The sequence below is a fragment of the Narcine bancroftii genome, chromosome 6, assembly GCF_036971445.1.
Source record: "Narcine bancroftii isolate sNarBan1 chromosome 6, sNarBan1.hap1, whole genome shotgun sequence".
Lineage (NCBI taxonomy): Eukaryota > Metazoa > Chordata > Chondrichthyes > Torpediniformes > Narcinidae > Narcine > Narcine bancroftii.
This window is the reverse complement of record NC_091474.1, coordinates 94,647,823-94,670,181: the sequence shown is the minus strand read 5'-3', so window position 1 is coordinate 94,670,181 and position 22,359 is coordinate 94,647,823. Positions and strand designations below refer to the sequence as shown.

At 44.9% G+C, this 22,359-nt stretch overlaps 1 protein-coding gene across 13 annotated transcripts in view; it reads right to left on the bottom strand.

The window, feature by feature from the left end:
• LOC138736373 (paired box protein Pax-2-like) overlaps window positions 1-22,359 on the bottom strand; it is a 289,107-nt gene that overhangs the window by 77,761 nt on the left and 188,987 nt on the right. The gene's annotated exons all lie outside the window — the stretch shown is intronic.

Here is a 22,359-nt window from a genome sequence, read left to right as displayed (position 1 = left end):
CCAGACATTCAATTGAAGGGGACTGGAGTGTTTTGGGCAGGTGGACCAGAGCAGCCATGATCTTACTGAGTGGGGGAACAGGTTCGACGGGCTGGACAGTTGACTCTTGCTCTATGTCTTACATGCTTCTCAACAAAAGGCATCTTCTGTTTATGCCACTGTGCATTCTCCATGGCAACTCCATGAGGGAGGTCACGGTCTCCTCACTTTCTCTGGGTGAAGAATTTCCCCTTGATTTTCTTATGGGATATTTTTCTCTCTCTGTATTGCAACAGTCAGTTTGTTTACATTTCTTTATTTGCAAATATGTATCTTCTTGAGTACCGTTTTTTTCTGCAATAAGTGGTAATTCTGCCTCGCCCGCAGAAATAAAGAATCTTCGAGCTGTGTGATATCATGTATGTATTCTGACAATAAATAAATAAATCTGATTATTTATAGCACCAACCTTCAATCCTTTTTCAAATTTTCTTTATAATATTCTGCCAAATGCTTCCTAATCTTAAATGCGTCACAAATTCCTGCCGATTATTCATCCCATTTTCATCACTGATGGTTATTTTTCTTGCTAAGCTCCGGAATACCCAGTCCCAGTGCTTCCTCTTTCGTTCAGCTGTCCTTAAGCTTATGACTATCACCGTCCTCCCATGTGGATCCGTGTAAGAATTCTGTTTGATCAGAGTCTTGTAAATTGCCACGAGATCTTTTAAGACATTGAAGATCTCCAGATAAATGCAAGAGGTTGTTGATGTCCTTGTCCATGAAGTTATCCTCTACCTCATCCTTCTGGATTAAGAAAAAGAGAAGAGTGCCCCGATCAATTTATTTTCTCCGCAGCTCAGTTGAAGAATCATCGTTGTGAACTTTTGTGTTAGTACTTTACTGATGTTTATAAAATGGAGATTCCAAAGTAATGCAGGGTAAGAGAGGTAAATACTGATCAGAGGACTGGCTGCCATGTGAAATGTGGGCCAACTCCCTCCTGATTCCGAGGTGAGGGCAGCACCCATGATGGTGATCAGAATTAGAATTAGAATGTAACGTAACACATTTCATTGTTTTGCAGCACAGGCCCAAATTGATTTATTTATAGAAAATAAAATAAATTTGTGCAAAAAATAAAGAGAAAATCTGGTTGAAAAACACACTGGGCCAGGCAGCGTCCATTACATTAGCAAAGGTAAAAATACGTTTTGGCCTTCATCGGTGAGGTGGTATCTGTGGTTCATTGTCTATTCAGAAATCTGATGGCGGAGTGGAAGGAGCTGTCCTTGTACCATTGGGTGCTCGTTTTCAGGCTCCTGTACCTCCTTCCAATGGTAGCAGAGTGAAGAGGGCATGGTGGGGGTTCCTGAGGATAAGGGCTGCTTTCTTTAGACTGTCTCGTGAATGTGCCCTCAATGGAGTGAGGACTGATGCCACTTCTGCTTCTGGCTTAGTTCACAGCTCCCTGTCGTCTTTTTTCCTGTCCTGAGCATTGGCACCTTCATGCCAGACAGTGATGCAACCAGTTGGAATGCTCTCCACAGTACACCCTGCAGAAAGATACTAGAGTCTTTGGTAATGTACCAAATCTCCTCATGCACCATTGTCAAACTGGACGAGTGTATGTCAGCCATATGGCTAAATCATGAGCTCTCTGGTGATAATACATCACCTAGTCATCATCAAGGTCTGAGTGGTGGAATCGGGTCAAGAACTTCAAATTCCTAGGTGTTAATATCTCCAATGATCTGTCCTGGAGCCTCATGTCAACGAAATCATGAAGTCTTGACAGTGCCTAGACTTTTTTGAGGTGTTTGAGGAGATTTAGGATGTCACCGAAGACTCACAAAAACTTCTACAGGTGCACCGTAGAGGAGCATTCTGGCTGGTTGCGTCACTGCCTGGTATGGCGGTGCCAACTCTCAGGACAAGAATAAACTCCAGAGGGCTGTTAACTCGGCCTGCGACATGACAGGCACTAGACTCCACTCCATCGAGGACATCAACATGAGGCAGTGTCTTAAAAAAGCAGCCTCTATCCTCAAAGACCACCCCCCCCCCACCACCCAGGCCATGCCCTCTTCACTCTGCTACATCAGGGAAAAGGTACAGGAGCCTAAAGATGAGCACTCAGCGGCACTAGGACAGCATCTTCCCCACTGCCACCAGATTCCTGAATGATCAATAAACTAAAGACACTGCCTCACTTTTCATGCACTATTTGCTTTTTTTATTTATTGTGGTACGGTGGTTTATATGAATGGTTGCATTGCGTCGGTGCCGCAAAACATCGAATCTCGTGACTTGTTCGTGACAATAAATTCTGATTGCGATGCTTCTGTGGAGGGGGTGGGGGGGATATCAGCAGGTCACAAAGCATCCATGGGCAGTTGAGATTCCAGGAATGCTAAAGACTGGGGCAAATGCCCAGGTAAAAAGCAAGTGGAGGGGTCGGGGAAAGGGGAGGAGGGGGGAGCAATAAAGTCTGGAAAATTGGAGCAATGCAATAAAGGTGCTGGGTGAACCTTTCTTATTAAGAAGCATAACGTCCATGTTGAATTGTCTCCATCCTCTCACTAAAAGTGTCGAACTCCCCACAGAGAGGCTAAATAAAACATTCCCTATTGTACGAATGGCGTTTTAAAGCCCAAAATTCTCAGTTTTAAGGGATTCTTTTTTAAACGATCGGGACACGGACGCCGAGCTGAATTTAAATTTGCACCATTCATCTGATTTCCCTCCCCCCCCCCACCCCAATGCTTCTGGTTCTAATGCATAATGTCTTGTCTTCCCTTTAAGCAGACCCTTAAATCTCTCCCCACTGTCAGCCATCTCTCTCAGTTTAGTCTGGGGCTTCTCATACCAACAAATCTGTCATTCTAAATTTGCTGCAGATTATGCTCTCTTTCCAGCAGTGGGTGATATATGATATGCAAGACCCTATTGATTGCCTGATCTTGTGGCAAAGGCTCCAGAAATGAACTTGAAATGAACATCATGCCTCAACTCATTGTGCGTATAATACTCTACTTAATCCCACATTTTTCACAGCTATGGAATTCAATTGATCAATCATGTTTCACTGATAGTACTATTTCAGGGTGTTATTTCTGTTCCATTTCAAGGCTTGACCTTTCCTTCACTGGGACAGGAGATGAGCTTATACCAACTCCAGGAAAGAAAATATCATCGCCTTATAGCAAGCTACTGCATTTGTATTGAAGCAGACTCTTGGATTGCTTTGAGTGAAACACGAAAGATGGCAGACGCCGTGACTATAGTAGAAACTGGAGGAACTCAGCCAGTTTCTCAGCGTCCAGGGTGTGGGGAGGCGGGAAAAGATATATGACCGAAGTTCCGGGTCTATCTTCGAGTCAAAACACAGGCAGGTGCCTGAGGTAAAAGGGTGGGGAGAAGTTGTAAGGTGAGGCTCACAGACCAGCAGGCAAAAGGTGGAATGGAGGATTATTAGAGTTTCCCTTTGCCATCCACTGCCCCCGTCCCCTGTCTACTGGGATTGTGGTCTGAAGAGGGTGTGCAATTTCACAGCGGAGCCCTTCCACCATGTACACAGCATGTCAGGGAAGAGATACAGGAGGATCAGAGCCAGCACCACCAGACTGAGGAACAGCTTCTTCCTACGGGCAGTGAGAATGCTGATCCACCAAAGGGAATTGCTCACACTGACCGTCTGAGACTCGTATTCACAAAACAATATTTATTTATTTATATAGATAGATGAAATACTTGTCCTGCACATATGTTGTTCGTGTGCTATATCTGGTGGCGTGTATCCATGTTTTGTACCGAAGACCAGAGAACACTGTTTTGTCGGGTTGTACTTGTGCAATCAGATGATAATAAACTTGACTCCACCACTTAAATTCTGGTCAGAGAGGTAGATGCCAAGGGGGAAATTGGTGAGAAGGGAGTAGTGGATGAGGGAGTCATGAAGGAGCAGTCCTCTCCTTCAGAGAGGGGAGGAGAGGGGAATATGTGTACTGTGGTGGGATCACGTAGTAGGTGGCGGAAATTGCAAAAGAGGATCTGTGGGAAACGAGGCTGGTGGGGTGGCAGATGAGGACAAGGAGAATCCTGTCCTTGTTGCGTGCAGGGCGCGAGAACAGATGTACAGGTAATGGAGGATATGTTCCTTGAAGAAGGACATCTTGGATGATGAAGGCCTTGCTCTGGGAGCAGATGCAACGGAGACCAGAGGAATTGGGAGATGGGGGTGGAATCCTTGCAGGGAAGAGGTATGGTCAAAGCAGGTGCGGGAGTTGGTGGGTTTGTAGAAGATGTCTGTTGATAGTTTGTCTCCCGAGATGGAAACGGAGAGATCCAAAGAAAGGGAGAGTGTTGTTTGGGATTAAAGGTCAGGGTGGAAATTGGCATCAAAGTCATGTCATAAGTCGACAAGCTCATCCTGGGTGAATGAGACAGCATCAAAGTAGTCTTCAATGCAGTGAATGAAGAGGTGAGGGATCTTGCCTGTGTAGGCTTGTAACATGGATTGCTCCACATAGCCAACAAAAAGGCAGGCATAACTGGGGCCCATGCGGGTACCCAATGATTACCCCTTTAACCTGGAGAACATGGGATGTCAAAGGAGAAATTATTGAAGGTGAGGACAAGTTCTGCCAGCCAGAGGAGGGTGATGGTGGACGGGGACTGGTTGGATTTGTTGTCAAGAAAGAAACAAAGGGCTTTGAGGCCATGGGAGGGAGATTACTGATGAGTTCAGAGAAAGTGCATGAGATGGTGGGTTTGATGAGTTTCTGTGGGGGTCCTGTTGGAGGGGGCCCCATTCACACAATAGGAGTAACAGCAGCTCATATTCCATGTGGACCCCTTCCAACCACATGGCCTAAACACCTACTACTCTCCAGTTTCAGTTGCCCAACCTCCCCCCCCCACAACCCCCACCCACCTATTCTGTCACCTTTCCTCTAGCTTTCTCTCTCTCCTTCTCTTTCCCATACCCAGGCATTCACACAGCTAGGCAGGCCCAAAATGTCGGTATCCTAGGACGCTGATTGCTTGGGAGCGAGTCCTTCTCTGGAAGCGAATCAGGTTTATATTAATCATCATGTACTCCAGAAACGTGTTATCGTGCCAGTTGACCTGTGAAGACCATGTCCTCTGAGGCCTTCTGTTGGGTTCAGACTCAAGTAGTTTCAGGTAGCACCTTGCTCTTGCTTCTTATCTGCTCCAGAAGCCCCTTTCCCGCCTGCTCCAGTGCTCACCTGCATGGTCTACCACCCCTCCCCTCAGGCAACTGATGTCACCCAAAACTTTGCTGCCTTTGTGAACCTTCCCATGACTTATGGGTCGGTCAGCCTGCAGTGATTCCCTGTTAAGTAATGCACCAGTTTCCAGCTTTGTCCTTGGCCTTGCTCTCTCTATGTCTGAGAGAAACATGAAATTCTGTGATTGTAGTAAGAACACACAGTAAATGGTGGACGATCTCAGCCAGTCTTGCAGCATGCAGAGGAGATAATTCCCAATGTTTCAGACCTGAGCCCTTCTTCATGGAAAGAATTCTTTGCCTATTCCTTGAAGAAGGGCTGAGGCCCAAATCATCATCAATATATCTTTATCTCCTATAGACTTTGCAAGACTCTCTCTGTAACCCATCCCCTGATAAAGGGCATCCCTATCTCTTCCTTATTCCGCAATTAATTGTTCTGCCTCTGGCAAACCCCCAACAACCTCAAATCCCCTTCCTAAACCTCTCTTTGCCTCTCATTTTGATGATCTTAAACCACTCACATTCTTTTTCTTCTTTCTTCTTTGGCTTGGCTTCGCGGACGAAGATTTATGGAGGGGTAATGTCCACGTCAGCTGCAGCTCGTTTGTGGCTGACAAGTCTGATGCGGGACAGGCAGACACGGTTGCAGCGGTTACAAAGGAAAATTGGTTGGTTGGAGATGGGTGTTGGGTTTTTCCTCCTTTGTCTTTTGTCAGTGAGGTGGGCTCTGCGGTCTTCTTCAAAGGAGGTTGCTGCCCACCGAACTGTGAGGCGCCAAGATGCACGGTTTGAGGTGATATCAGCCCACTGGCGGTGGTCAATGTGGCAGGCACCAAGAGATTTCTTTAGGCAGTCCTTGTACCTCTTCATATAACACGATCTTGGGAAGGCGATGGTCCTCCATTCTGGAGATGTGACCTACCCAGCGCAGTTGGATCTTCAGCAGCGTGGATTCGATGCTGTCGGCCTCTGCCATCTCGAGTACTTCGATGTTGGTGATGAAGTCGCTCGAATGAATGTTGAGGATGGAGCGGAGACAACGCTGGTGGAAGCGTTCTAGGAGCCGTAGGTGATGCCGGTAGAGGACCCATGATTCGGAGCCGAACAGGAGTGTGGGTATGACAACGGCTCTGTATACGCTAATCTTTGTGAGGTTTTGCAGTTGGTTGTTTTTCCAGACTCTTTTGTGTAGTTCCACTTTAACTAATCCCTATGCCATTGGAACACTGTGATTAGTAAGGGATTGCTTAAGGTGGTATGTGGGTGGAAAGAAAAAAGGTTTGAAAGCCACTGTTTTAATCGTCCCTCATTGACTCATTATGTGTACGGTTTCAGAATCCAAAGGAAATGGGCCAATGACAATTTTTCTCAAGCAAAATATTGCAGTAACAACTGGGTCTAGAGCAGTGATTCTCAACCTTCCCTTCCCACTCGCATCCTACCTTAACCAATCCCTTACAGAGCATAGGGATTGCTTAAAGTGGTATGTGAGTGGAAAGAAAAATGTTGCGAACCACTGACCTATTTAAAAATAAGGAATTTTTTTAAAAATAGGCCTATCTTTGGCAATGGTTTACACGATCTGCCCAACTTGCCCAACTCCTGTGAAGCCCCTTCAAATATCCTGCTACTTGGTAACTGCTGTGGAGAGGCAAGTTCCAGTGGCAACTAAAATAAGTCATCTGAAACACTAAGGCTCCACTGGTTTTATTCCCTTATAACATACAGTGAAACCATAATTATTAAATTGAGCTGAGGTTTTAATGGGAAAATAAATTATTTAGATTGTTTACAACAATCCGTGCTCCTAAGGTCATGTTGCAAGGAGAGATTCGGTGGTATTGTCAAGTCAAGTTTATTGTCATCTGATTGTACAAATACGACCCGATGAAACAGCGTTCTCCGGTCCTCGGTACAAAACACACAGACACTCAACCAGACATAATACACATACAGGCAAACAATACATATGCAGGACAAATATTTCATTGATACAAATTAACAAATAAATATTGTTTCACGAATTTGTTTCTTGGAGGGTCAGTGTGAACAGTTCTTTTGGTCGTTCAACATTCTCACTGCCTGCGGGAAGAAGCTGCTCCTCAGCCTTGTGGTGCTGGCTTGGATACTCCTGTATCTCTTCCCTAACATGCTGTGTACATGGTGGAAGGGCTCCGATCCTCCTGTATCTCTCTCCCCGACGGGAGCAGCTGAAAGATGCCACATGTGGGGTGGAAGGGGCTGCGTGCCAACTCCTGAGGTGCACACAGAGCATCTTTCCCGCCGTGGTCACCTCGCTGCTCCTTACCTACCTCTGAAACAAATTTCTTCCTTTGTAAACTGGCCCATTTGTACTTTCTATTCTGTGTTAAATCAGTTACAATACAGATAGCATCTCAGGAATATGGCCACAGATCTGTGTCGCTGTCTCAGTACAGACTTTTCCCATATAGCTCCCGAGGGGCCTTTCACTCTGGCACCAGTTCTGGCTGCATCAAACTCAATTGCTCTCCTCGGTACAGAAACAAATAGAGTCATTAATTACTCTCCATCAGTTCAGACCTACTACACAGGACAATCGATACCAGGCATTTGTCATTCACTCCAGCTCCACAGGCTGTCCTTACAAAAAAAAATAAACTCACAAGCTCGATCAGCCAACACTTAAGAGCTACTTTTTGACACTGGCGCTGTATGTGCAGTTGATACTGCCCCAAGAGACTTGGGGTGGGGGACTGTGGTAGCGGTAATTTGTTTTAATACCAATAGTCGTGTGAAAAATAACACTGATGCAATGCTTCAGTTGTTCCTGAAATAGGTGTTTAAAAATCACATAGGAGAGTCAAGTGGCCTCAAATTTCAGATGTCACCTAGAGCTGAAAGAGGGAAAAGGGGGGTGGGGTTCAGGCTAGGAGGATAGGAGCTACTTGGAGTTTGGAAGCAAATACATTGGGATTATACTGAATCCAAGGATGGCCAATAATGCAAGTATTTATTCACAACATGAATGCCTGGCATCATTCTGCTTCTCAAGTGTCTCTGATCTCAAGTTGTATAATTTCTTTCATGAGGAAGTGCAGTCATGTCCATGATGATGTTATCCTTCCAATGAATCCCAATCTCCTTTCTGGAAGGACACCTTGTTGCCAGAAACAGAATGCCGATGTCCCCAACTGCTTTCTGAAAGGCCCTTATCACCCACTCCTGCCTCCGCGCCAGTCCCCGAGGTCCTGAGCCCAGCTCCAGGTGAGGACCCAGAGATTGAAGTGTGCAGCGCCTGGTTCGTTGAGGTTGAGGTCTTGAGTGCAGGGGCAGTGTGTGTTGCAGCACAGATTGTTGTTGTCCAACCCTATCAGTGCCATCCCAGCGCACTGATTCCAGAGCACCAGAACTTTAAATTTAGACAGTAATAGCCCCTTCCGTCCCACAAGCCTATGCTGCCCAATTACACCCAATTAACGTGCAACCCCCCTCCCCCATATATTTTGAAAGGGTGGGAGGAAGCTGGAGCATCCGGAGCACAGACACGGGGAGAACATACAAATTCCTTGTTTGGACTCTCTGCAAACTCTCTGCAGAGAGATAGACAAGTTAAGTGAGTGGGCAAGGGCCTGGCAGATGGAGTACAATGTTGAAGTGATTCACTTTGGAAATAAAAATGGAAGATTAGATAAGTGGCAAGCGATTGCAGCATGCTGCCATGAAGAAAGACTTGGGAGAGCTTGTGCATGAATCGCAAAAGGTTGGTTCGCAGGTGCAGCTGGCCATCAAGAAGACAAATGGAATGTTGGCCTTCATGCTACAAGGATTGAAATTAGGTGCAGAGAGGTTATGCTGCAAGGTACTGGTGAGGCCTCATTTGGAGTACTGCATACAGTTCTGGTCTCCTTTTCTGAGGGAAGGATGAACCTAGTTTTGGAGGTGGACCAGAGGAGGTTCACCAGGTTGATTCCAGAGATGAGGGGGTTGGGAGAGAATAAGTCGTCTGGGGCTGTACTCACTGGAATTTAGAAGAATGAGAGAGAATCTTACAGAAATGAATAAAATTCTGAAAGGCATAGATAAGATAGAGGTAGGTAAGTTGCTTCCATTGGTGGGGGTGACTAGAAGTAGGGGACATAGCCTCAAAATTCGGGGTAGTAGATTTAGGATGGGGAGGAACTGCTTTTCCCAAAGGGTGGTGAATCCACTGCCCATTGAAGCAGTGGAAGCGAACTCAGCAAATGTATTTAAGACAAGGTTGGATAGAGTTTTACATGGTAGGAGAATTAAAAGATATGGGGAAAAGGCAGGCAGATGGAGATGAATCTATCAACAGGTCAGCCATGATCACATTGAATGGCGGAGCAGGCTCAACGGGCCGATCCTGCTTATGAATTTTTTAACAAATTATGCCAGATTGGAACCCGGGTCACTGGCACCATAGTAATTCTGTGGCAACCGCTACACTAAACATAAGCATGCAGCCTGAACAATGCGAAAGGACCTGTAAATTCTTTGCTTCACTCATTGAGACATCAGATGTGCTTATGCTGAAGATGATAGTGTTATGAGATTGAATCATCTTCTCCAAACAACCCAAACCACCACCACTTAAACTTGGCTAAGCTTCCAGCATTATCAACCATTCATATCCTGACTAAGGCTCTTTATAAAGCCCAGTAGAAATATCGAGGGAGCATTAACATCTTTTCATTTTTTAAAAATATGATTTAGAGATACAGTTCTTTCTGGCCCATAAGTCTGTATCGCTCAAGTATATCCACGTGGCCATTTGCCCGATGAACTCTGTATGACTTTTGAAAGCGGTAGGCAACTGGATCACCCAGAGGAAACCCATGCATCTCACGGGGAGAAGGGATAATCTCCTTACTGACAGTGTTGGATTTAAACCGGGTGGCGCTAACTGCCCTGCCGATTATTAAGTGGTGTGATAGACGTGGTTATGCCACAGTGAAGCGTCACTCTATCAGGAAGGATTTCCAGCGGACTTCAGGAATGCTGTGGGAGTTAGAGAGGAAAGCAAGGAAGAGCATACAGTGAAATCTCAGGCAAGGAGCCCAATGGGAATCTGCAACTCTGCCACAACCTGAAAGCAGACTGCCAGCAGGAGAAGCATGTAATGGTTAGTTTAACGCTATTACAGCACCAGTGACCCAGGGTTCAAATCAGCACTGTCTGTTTGTACATTTTCTCTGTTTCCTCTAGTCTTCCTCCCACTCTCCAAAGTGTACCAGGGTGGGTTTGGGTTAATTGCAGATATTTGGGAAGGGCCTGTTATTGTGCTGCATGTCTGAATGTTTTAAAAAATGAAATTTATCATTTTAAAATTTAATTTTAAAATTGGCTACCCGGCAGAAGACTGGACTTCAGGCATTCATCCAAATTTTCCATGCAAAGAGAGCCTGACACCTACATTTGGTACGTTCTCCCCGTGTCAGTGTGGGTTTTCCCTGGGGGCTCCAGTTTCCTCCCACCGTTCGAAGCATACCGGGGGGGGGGGGGGGGGGTGGGGGGTGGGGGTGTGTATGTTAGTTGGGTGTAAATTGGGCGGCATGGACTTGTGGGCCGAAATGGCTGTATGTCTAAATTTTAAAAAATAATAATTTAAATTTAATTTAAAAATCAGGAAAGAGGTAAAGGTGCCACAAGACTCACACCAGTCTGTATTCTGACAATAGATCTGAAATCTGAATGTCTACAGTGGTAGAGCTCTCACCCAGCCTGATATAGCAAAGAACAGGCTTCTGCAGAAAAAGTACGGACAGAGTTAATGTTTCCCCTGCCGCAGAGGTTGCTGAAAGTTTCCACAATGTTCTCTTTTTATTTCTGATTTTCAGCATCTGCACAGCTTTGTAACGCACCATCCTCGCACTTGGTGTGAAACTCAAACACTTGCAGATGTTGTGATTGTTGCAAGAACACACAGGAATGTCAGAGGAACTCAGCTGGTCTCGCCCCGTCCATAGGAGGTAAAGCTATCTTACCGACATCTCCATCCTGAGCCGTTCCGGATCAAAAGACCACAGGTGTTAATTGGATATGATAAGAGAAAAAGGTGAAAATTGATTTTGAATCTATAGCGGGAAAGGATGAAAGAGAGAGAGAGAGCACGTGAGCTGGGGAAAAGGGAAGAAGGGGATGGGGGTTTAATGGAAACGGGAGAAACTGTTCTTAAATAATTCCCTGATATTAATGGCATCTGGTTGGAGGGTGCCCAGATGAAAGATGAGGCGTTGCGGGTGGTCTCAGTCGGGCAGTGCATGAGACCATGGACAGACATGTCAGCAAGGGAATGGCACGGGGAATTGAAATGGGTGTTTGGAACATCACATCATGCAGCTATATTGCCCACTAATTTTTAAAATCTTAAATGTAGACAAACAGCACGGTAACAGGCCATTTTGGCCCCATGAGTCAGTGCCGCCCAATTTACACCCATTTGCCTACACCCCCGGTACGTTTTTGAAGGATGGGAGGAAACTCCAGGGAAAACCCATGTGGACACGGGGAGAATGTATCAACACCTTATGGACAGCCTGGGATTCGAACCCTGGTCCAGTCCTGATTGCTGGCGCGGTTAAGGCGCTTTGCTAACCGCTACGCCAACCAAGCCGCCCTCTCGATAAGCAGGGTAGACAAGAGAGAGAGGTTTCAAAGACTCCTCAACATTGAATCTGAATCCCATCATATCTCAAGAGCAGAAAAAGAAACCTCCTCCGATTATTGTTTAGTAACCCACCTTGGTTAATGCACAAGAACAGGCCCTTTACCCCACGATGCAGAACGCCAATCTAAGCTAATCTCATCTGCCTGCACAAGATGCGTCATCAGTACTTCCTGGTATTGAACGCCATTCAGTAAAAACATTGATGTTGTCAAGGAAACATAACGTGTTCGATCTATCCCACGAGTGTCTGCATAGCACCAGGATCAGGGGGTCTCCAGCTGTTGGTGAGCTGCTATGCCCGAGACCACAGGGTCGAATCACCAACCCTACGACTTTTACACCCTTTACACACCTGTTCTTTTGACTCCCATTGTTCATCATTGATCTAAATGATTTTACTTTAATGAATTTTCACAGTTACCACACAGCAGAAGGCCCTTCTGGCCCGTGTTGAAAATCCTTTTTTAAAAATTGCTTTAAGACCTTGTTAAGCCACACCCAGTGGGGTGAATCTGACTTGCATCCAATTCAAGTGAGGACCAATCCTTCGGTCCCAATTACAGTCGTAAGTTGGGGACTACCCATACAACAAATTAACCTACCAGCCCCCGTATGCTTTCAAAGGGTGGGAGCACCAAATAAAAACCCACACAGCTCACAGGGTGAGCTCACAGACAGCTCCGGATTCGAATCTGGGTTGCTGCTGCTCGAATCGCAGCAGGCACAACAAAATAGCCACACCAGGCATTTTTAGGGTGAATCTATTCTTCATCACCCGCGCAACCTTTGACACGTGCTGGCGTCTTCACGCTCTGACATCACATGGCCGGCGCGACGCCTCCTGGCAGTTGTATTGCCACCACAGCAGCTGTGGCGCTAACCATGCCTCCCACTAGGACATGAGAAGCTCAATTTAGAAAATGATATCAAACTATGAGATGGTTAATGCAGAGCAAGAATGCAGGAAAATAAATAATGTTGAAAAATCCGTATGTATGACAAACAATCCAAACTCCCACTCTTACACAATTCTAAAGAAGCTCTTTAACATTTGGTGAAAAGATAATTTTTAATAAATGAAATCAAAGCCACAAGCACCCACATCGACAACCTTTCACAGGAACACAGTTGAGAGCGTCCTGTCTGTCTACATCATTGTGTGAGGCCGGAAGTCAATATAGAGGATCATCAAAATGGCCGAGAAGATTCCTTTACTCTATTGACACCATTCACTCAAAGTGTAGCTTAAACAAGGCACAACAAGTTATTGAGGACCCTTTTATTCCAGCACACAGAACCTTTGACCCACTACCATCAGGAAGGAGGCACAGAAGAATCAAAATCAAGGCTGCGAGGCTGGGAAATCACTTCTTCCACCAAGCTGAGCATATTTATTTTAAATTATATCCCTGTTTCTATGTGATTACTATGTAGTTTGTTGTGTATGTGCGAGCAGACACTGTGGTCCAGAGAAACGATGTTTCATCGGGTTGTGAAAAACAGTCAGATGATAATAAACTTGAACTTGATGCAATCACTTGGGGCAAGTAGAAGACCCATTGCATCATGCTAGAAAAAGGTCTGCACTTCGAGGTCAACTCATTAGTTATGGGCGAATCTTCAGCTTTCCGGTCACGTTAAAATAAAGGCTTTACAAAGCAAGTGAAAATAGGAACAAAACAATTGCAAACATTGGAAATCCAAACAAATAGAAAACGCTGGAATGACTCAGCAGGTCAAACTTCATCTGTGGGAGGAGAACCAGAGTCAATGCTTCAGGTTGAAGACTCTTTGTGCAAGTTTCTTCAACCTGAAACATTAACATAGGTTCTCCTTCCATACGTGCAGCCTGACCTGCTGAGTCATTCCAGTGTTTTCTACTTCACAAAACCAAAATTATTTCAGGCAGCCCGCAGTGGTTAGCGGAGCGCCTTTACAGTGCCAGCGATTGGGACCGGGCTTCCAATCCCACGGAGTTAGTATGTTCTCCCTGTATCTGCGTGGGTTTTCCCTGGGGGCTCTGATTTCTTCCCACCGTTCAAAACGTAAGTTAATGGGGTGTAAATTAGCACGGACTCATAGCCGAAATGGCCTGTACCATGCTGTATGTCTAAATTTAAAAGAATGAACAAGAGATAGTTTCCAATTGATCTCAAATCTATCCATGCTAATGACAGGCCATATCCAATGGCTCAGTGACAATATTAATTGTGAGAAATTGGCCAGCAGGATCCCTGCGCATTTTGCCATGTGGCTGAGCTGTTTATAGCTGGCATCTGCTCACTTCAATACTTCGCCTCGTTGCTGACTGTGGGATCGACTCCTCTCCATCTTGCACCCAGTTTTGTTGGCAGTTTATCATCGATGCCTGGTCCTGCCATCTATTTCTATCAGGGTCTGGGGATTTCATTTCCTGTTAGTTTTGGAAAAACATACAGAAATGCTGGAGGAGCTCAGGCAGTGACCTTAGAGGGTAAAGATATATGACCAGCATTTTGGGCCTGGGCCCTTTTTCCAAGGTATAAGTAAAAAGCAGGTGGGTGTCTGAATAAAGACTGGGGAGAAAAAGAGAAGAGAGTGAGAGGAGTCCAGACCAACAAACAAAAGTTGTTACTTGGGCATGTTAAGGGGAATGGTGAGGATTGATTTTGGCTCTGTGAAGAGAGAGGGAGAGAGAAAGAGAGAACCGGTGGAAAGGAGATAGGGGGGATGAAGATGGGGGTGGAGGGGTTTCAGAGAATTTTTAATGGAAGCCAGAGAAGTCGACATTAATGCCATCCATTTGGAGGGCGCCCAGATGGAAGATATTGGCCTGGACGTCTCCTCTGACCTTTCTCAGTCTTTATTCTGACGCCTTCCCATTCTTGTACCTTGAAGAAGGGCTCGAGCCTGAAAGGTCAGTAGCACATCTTTCCCTCTTCCGCTGCGAGCCCGGCTGCGCTCCTCTGGGTGCTTTTACTGCAATCACTGTGTCTTCAGGCTTCCGTCTTTCACTCCTGCCCATAATGGGCCTGGAATTGGGGGAGTGCCGCATCTGCGTGGCAGACTAATCTCTTCCCTTCCCTGAGTTCACATAAACAAGAGATCTTTGCAGGAAAATACTAAGCTAAACAAGAATTGATCTGTGGAGAATTTGTTCCAGAAATGTATCAGGCAATGACTTAACAGGTAACCTGAGAAACACAAGCTGAACTGATTGCCCCAAGGTGCTGAGAATAAACAGAGGAAGCTACACCATTATCTGACTCATCCAGGTAACTACATCATTCCCTAGTGTTCGTGTCACAACTAATTTAGCTCTGCCTCGCCACTGAAATAATATTTCAGACAAATCCTCCGGTGTGAGCTCACGGCCCACTACATTCTGTATATCTTGCTTTCAATTTTCTCAGGGATACAGCTCATCAGCTGGAAGCATCACTCCGCTTATACCGAGCATGTGACCGTTCAGCCTCTGCGTGATTCCACCATCACCTGCTGTCTGTACGGCTTTACTACCAGTGAGTCTCAACAGGATCGGATGGGGAAGAAGAGTCCTCCCCAGCAAAATATTGCCTCCCTGAGCTTTCAGAATACTGTTTTTTAAAATTTTTATTTATAAACGATAATACATTCAAAATACGATCCCATAAAACCCCCCACCCCCACTCCTCAATCTACCCCAAAGATCTACTAAAACAATACATTCAATTATTTGTAATGGATTGGGATTGCACCACCAATGTGGGAGAAATAAAAGATTAGTAATTTAACCGCATCGGTTCCATGTACCAAGTTTTAATAAAAAAGGAACAATTATTTTGTAAATTCACAAATCAAAAGGACAGAAGCAAGCCACTAGTCCCATCAAGTCTGTTCCGTCAATTTACACTAAGCTACTCTAAACTAGTTCCAATTTCCGGCCTTTCCCCCAATATCCTTTGATGCCCTCACTAATGAGATACTTGTTTATTTCTTGTTTAAATACTCCCAGTGATCTGGCCTCCACTGCTGTATGCGGCAGCGAGTTCCACAGATCCACGATCTTCTGGCTAAAGAAGTTCATCCTAATGGATAACCTCTAATTTTCAGACGATGACCCCTTGTCCTCGATTCACCACCAAGGGAAACATTTTACCTGCATCCTCCCTATCAAAATATGAAAAGCCTCTATGTGATCTCCTCTCCTATTCTCCAATGAATACAACCCAAGAGTTGCCAAACGCTCCTCGTACGTTAGCCCTTGCATTCCAGGAATCACCCTAGTAAATCTCCTCTGGATCCTCTCCAACAACATCTCATCCTTTCTAAGATAGAGGGCCCAAAACTGCACACAGTGAGGTCTCACCAGTGTCCCGTAGAACCTCATCAACACCTCGTTACTCTTGTACACTATTCCTCTTGAAATGAATGCCAACATAGCATTCGCTTTCCTCACTACCAATTTCACCTGCTCATAAACTTTTAGGTTTCCCTGCACGAGGACACCCAGGTCCCTTTGCACATCCGAGGTCTGAATTTTTACCCCATCCAAATAGTATTCTGCCTGTTTATTTCCACTGCCAAAATGTACAACTGTATATTTCTTGATGTTAAATCTCATTTGCCATAATTTTGCCCAGCCTCCTAATCCTTCTGCAACTTTATATGTTATTTTCTCCAAAGGAATACATAATTGTAGGGCACTACCACTAACCACCAAGACTAGGCTGAGGGAACGATAGGCTTTAATGTACAGAAGAACCTTGCTGGCCCAGATCCAGGTACAGGAATGGCGGGAAGGGAGAGGTGGCTCGACCTTTATGGCCCAGGACCATGGGGGAGGAGTCGTAGGGTATGAGTCATCAGTGGGCGGGCCAGCTCCCTATATACAGTAGTCAACCATAACTGTATACAATGGAGGAAACAATGGATCACCACCATGATCTCATCTCCAACGAAATACTATTGAAGGTGGACTTGTGGACATGAACAGGGGCAGACCTACATCCATGCAATTTAGCTCAGAGCTGGTGAAGTATAATAGGGATTCCTCTTGTGTACCCAAGCCCCAGCCTAAACAATCTTCAGTCAATCAGCACCTGTTACATCCTTATCTGGAATTCAAGCAACCAACAGCCTCGAGAAACTGGCAAAAAAAAAAAGCCGTGGAAAATAAATTAAAAGATTAAATTAAAAAAGAAGAAAATAATAGGTTTATATACCCAAGTTTAAAATTGAAAAAGTAAAGGTTCTCTGAAGTAAAACGTAAAGCTTTGGTGAAGATGGGAGCAAATATTCATCCAGTGGAGGGCTTTCCGTGTAGCAGCTGTCGGAATAAAATGGTGTCGCCCAGGACGAAGAGCTGGTTGATGCCGCTCGCCATTGGGGTGACTCTCTTAAACTTATCTCTGCTAAGTAAGAGTTGCCCTGGTCAGAGGCTTTATTTGTAAACATTGGGGGGGGGGGGGTCATTATCTATGATGTTATTGTTCATCTTTCGGGTGGCTCTGTGGAGGGGGAGGAAGCTGCAGATGCAGCGACGGTTAAACATTTTCAAAGAATGTGACTGAAAATAAAGTAAAGTTTTAAGGTTGATATATTCATGCAAGTGACGTTTGTTCAGTGTAAGTACAAGATAGTATTTTTGTCCTTTGTCTTTTAAGATGTTTGTTCTTAATGTAGGTGTATTAGGTCGGCATTTAAAGAGTGAGTCTCATGCAACCAGAAAATACACTATCCAGCATCTACCAATCCACATTAGTACCAGATAGCAGGGGTTTTACTGTATACTGCGGAAACTTGCTGGCACCTCCCAAATGCTCACTGCACCAATGAGCCAACCTTTTAACTGAACAACCTAGTTGGCCTCTACCACTGCCCTATGACTTTACCATTTTTAAATACTTATTCATTTACTTTAAATGCAGTCGACTCAAGTTCTGGAGACGTTACTTGTTTACATATATACGCTGTGTACAATTTTTCTTTGCACTACCAAAAAGTGGTAATTCTGCTTCGCCCGTAGGAAAAGGAATCTCAGGTTGGCATGTGATGTCATGTGTGTGTGTACTCTGACAATAAATCTGAAACCTAAATCTAACTCAGCAGGTCATGCCGCATCCATAAAGGGTTTGGGGCCTTCAAGAGACCTTACAATGAGTTTTCTGATCATCCTACTGGATGGATCTGTGCATTGAAGTCCCATGAGTTCATATCCATAGGCCCTCCAAGGATATAGGGAACCTATTTTAATCTCTCTGACAATGATATCAGTCTTGACAGAGATGCGTGATCTTGTCCGTGCTGTGATCCAAACACACTCCTGTGTCCAGGTGGTGCTGCTCATTCAAGACGTCCAACATCAAGCTGGGAGGCTCTTGATGGCAGAGTGAAAGGTGCTCTGCGAAATAATCTTCCCACTCTGCATCCAGTCCCCTTGATGTAGAGGAGGCATCATTGGGAGTCGATGACCTCCACAGATTCACAAGTGAAGTGCTGCCTCGCTTGGAAGGGCTCTGTTTGGGGTCCTGAATGATGGTACTACGTCCAACAAAGGAGTCATGGAGGGAGCGATCCCAACAGAAAGTGGAGAGAGAGGGAAGGGGAGGGGTCGATGTGACTTGTCCGCAGATTTTCTATTTTTTTACCTCTTCTTGCTTCAATCCAATTTCGGACTGCATTCCAGAACCCAGCGACTCACATTATAGAAAGAAGTTTCTATCAGTGTGTCTCCTGGATTTTTTGACCACTATTCTAAAATGTTTGTCTATTGGTCACCAACAATTCTGATCTGGAGTTCATCATCATCTTTCTCCTTTCTCAATTATCTTATGCTTTTCAACATTATCCTAAAATCTGAACTTTCTCTGTTGGATGTGTTGTCATTGCAGAGGGTTCAAAGGAGGTTCACTTGGACAACTCTGGGAATTAAAGCATTATCATGCAAGCATTTGACACCTCCTGGCCTATATTCATTGGAATTTAGAAGAATGAGGGGGAAATCTTAGAGAGATATATTAGATGATGAAAGTTGTGGACTGAGTAGATGTAGAAGGTTTCTTTTCCAATGGTGGGAGAGTTTAAGACAGTGGTTCTCAACCTTTTTTCTTTCTACTCGCATACCCCCTTTAAGTAATCCTTATGCCATCGATGCTCTAAGGGATTGCTTAAGGTGGGATGTGTGTGGGAAGGGAAGGTCGAGAATCACTGCTCTAGACCCAATTGTTACTGAGATATTTTGCTTGAGAAAAATTGTCATTGGTCCATTTCCTTTGGAGTTACGAAACCCTGCACATAATGGGTCCATGAGATACGATTTCAACCTTTTTCTTTCCACCCACTTCCCACCTTACGCAACCCCTTAATAAATACAGAGCACCAACGGCATAGGGATTACTTAAAGTGGGATGTGAGTGGAAAAAGGTTGAGAACCACTGGTGTAGGACAAGAGGGCGCCATTTCAGAAAAGAAGAGCGACCGCTTAGAACAGAGAGGCGTAGGAGTTTCTTCAGCAAGAGGGTGGAACAGGTGGATTTGAAGGCCAAGTCATTTGGGTATATTTAAGCAGAGATGGATAGGTTCTTGATTAGCCAAGGCATCAATAAAGAAGAGAAACTTTGAATGGGATATCACTATCAAGAAAGATCACAGGAAACCAAAATGCCTGCAGATTTTGGGGTTGAATGCAATGCACGAACATGTTGGAGAAACTCAGCAGATCACGCAGCACCCGTGGGAAGCAAAGAGTAACCAACGTTTCGGGCCTGGGCCCTATGAGAAAAAGCAGCCCAGAATTTAAAAAATGGAGGATGGGGGCAAAGATGGGTTAGGGGGAGCAGCACAGGCTAACAGGTAATAGGTGGAATCAGGTGGGAGGGGAGAAGACAAAGCAGGCCCTTTGCTTCCCAATGTAGGCTGTGTGACCAGCCGAGTTTCTCCAGCACATTCCCGTGTTGCTACCGAGCTAACGATCTGTTTCCTTGGCTTGGTGTCAGTTCTTGTTTGATTATGCTGCAGTGAAGAACTGGAGCACATTTTATTGCTCTACCAGAGAAAGAGCTTGGTAGCTTGCGTGCACACAGTGAAGTCCCACAGATAATAATGAATCTTTGACCACTACCTTGTGTCAGTTATATTGGCTGAATGTTAAATATCAATCAAGACATTGGACTGAAATTCCCTCTCCCTTCTGAAATTTTTTTAAAACTTCTATCTAAAAAGGCACTTTGCAACTGATTAATTTAAATGGACTAAACCTTAAATAAAATAATTATATACGTGTAAGATCAAATCTGCTCATGTGGATCAATGGAAAAAAGGGCAACAGATAATGAACAATATAAATAATTAATTCTCAATTCATAATTTTCAACAAATATTTTCCATCGAAAACTAAAGACAGGGATAAAATGATAAATTCCTTGCTCTTCAAAGGTTAAAGTGGGGACTGAATTGAAAGACACAGGCAGCCCAGTTAGAGTAGCGGTCAGCGCGACACCTTTACAGTGCCAGGGTTCAAATCCTGTGCTGTCAGTAAGGTGTTCGCATGTTCTCCCCGTGTCTGTGTGGGTTTTCTCGAGAGGCTCCGGTTTCCTTCCACCGTTTGAAACATACCAGGGTGGGGGGTGGTGTAGGTTAATTGGGTGCAAATTGGGCGACAAGGACTCCTGGGGCGATACGGCCTGTTACCATGCTGCAAGTCTAAATTTAAAACAGGCTTAAAATTCTGCAAATAAGAGGAACAGTTTTGAGAATTTGGAGATTTTTGGAAACAAGTAAAGAATGAGAAATGAATGTGAAGTTTGAAGGGAATCAGAAAAATAGAGGGTTCTGGGTGTGTGGTCGGGAAGTGCTCGATTTACACACTAGGGGAGGAAGGAGGGTGTGTGGGGGGTGGGGGGGGTGCGGACCGCACCGGGGGACACCATCAGAGGGGATGACACCAAAATGACTGTCTATAAAACTTTTGCGCAGTGTTTCAGCAGAAATGTATTCTTTTTTATAAAAATATCCCCATGGTTAATCACAACCACAAGAACATTTTTCGTAGGCCCCGCTTCCATGTATCAATACACCTACACCTTAAGTGAGGCCCTGATTGAGTTTGTCAGTGAGGAGTCTGATGGTGGAGGGGTAGCAGCTGTTCCTGAACCTGGTGGTGCGAGTCTTGGGACACCCAGACCTCCTTCCTGACGGCAGCAGCGAGAACAGAATGGGTGCTGGGTGGTGTGGGTCCTCGATGATCGTTGCTGCTCACCAATGGCAGCGTTCCCTGTAGATGTTCTCAGTTCTGTGCTGTAATGTTTTCTAATGTAACCCAGTAATGATTATGTTTAAAAATTGCAAGGGCTTAAAGAGGAAGAGGATAGGAAAATAAGGTCCATTTTTATTGCAAGGAGGATTGGGCGGAAGAGTGAAGACATTTTGCTGGCAATGGTGAGACAATGCGACCGCATGGTTGGCATAGGGGTCACTGCAACACTTTTACAGCACCAATGATAGGGGCCGGACTGGGGTTCAAATCCCGCGCTGTCTGTAAGGAGTTTGCGTGTTCTCCCCGTGACTGCATGGGTTTTCTCTGGGGGCTCTGGTTTCCGCCCACTATTGGAAATGTACCAGGGGTGTAGGTTAATAGGGTGTAAATTGGGCAGCATGGATTCATGAGCCGAAATGGCCTGTTACCGTGCTGTATGTCTAAATTTAAAATTTAAAAATACATCTGGAAAACTGGGCATAATTTTGAACTAAAGTTAGATTGGCATTTGAATCAATGTTCACTAAGTTAATTCCTGGGATACGAAAAACTTTCAAGAAAATTGAGCTTTGATGGGACGACTCGCTGGAGTTAGGAAGATGGTCGATGGAATTATTGGAACATCTGATGGGTCTGGCGGGATATTTCCCCTGATGGAGTACTGAGAAGAGGAGGGGAGAAAGTCTGAGGAAATTGAGTCCATAGGCCGACGCAGTGAAACAAGATAACTTCAGATGCTGTGATTGTGGTTTAATACAGGTTGTACCTCTTCAATCCAGCAACGTTAGGACCTGGCCATTGCTGGAAAACAGAAATTGGAAGCCCCTACGTAAACATATCAAAGATAGAACAAAGCTTAAAACAGGAAATAATACTTTGGGGTGGCACGGTTAATGTAGCAGTCAGCACAACGCCTTTGCAGAACCAGTGTTTGGGACCGGGGTTCAAGTCCCACACTGTCTGTAAGGAGTTTGCACAAATGACAGCAGATTCAAGCATGCCAGACCATGGGGGATGTGGATAATAGAGGTTTAACATGTACATAAAAATACTTTGGAATCTCAGCAGGCCATGCGGTGTTCTTTATGGCACAGATACATAACTAAGATTTAGGGCCCAAGCTATTTGTCAAAGTTTGATCAAAAAGACGGTGAGGGAGAAAAAGAGGAGGAACACAGGCCCACAGACAAGGGTCAAAAATGGATATTGGCCTGTACTTGTTAGAATTTAGGAAATTGA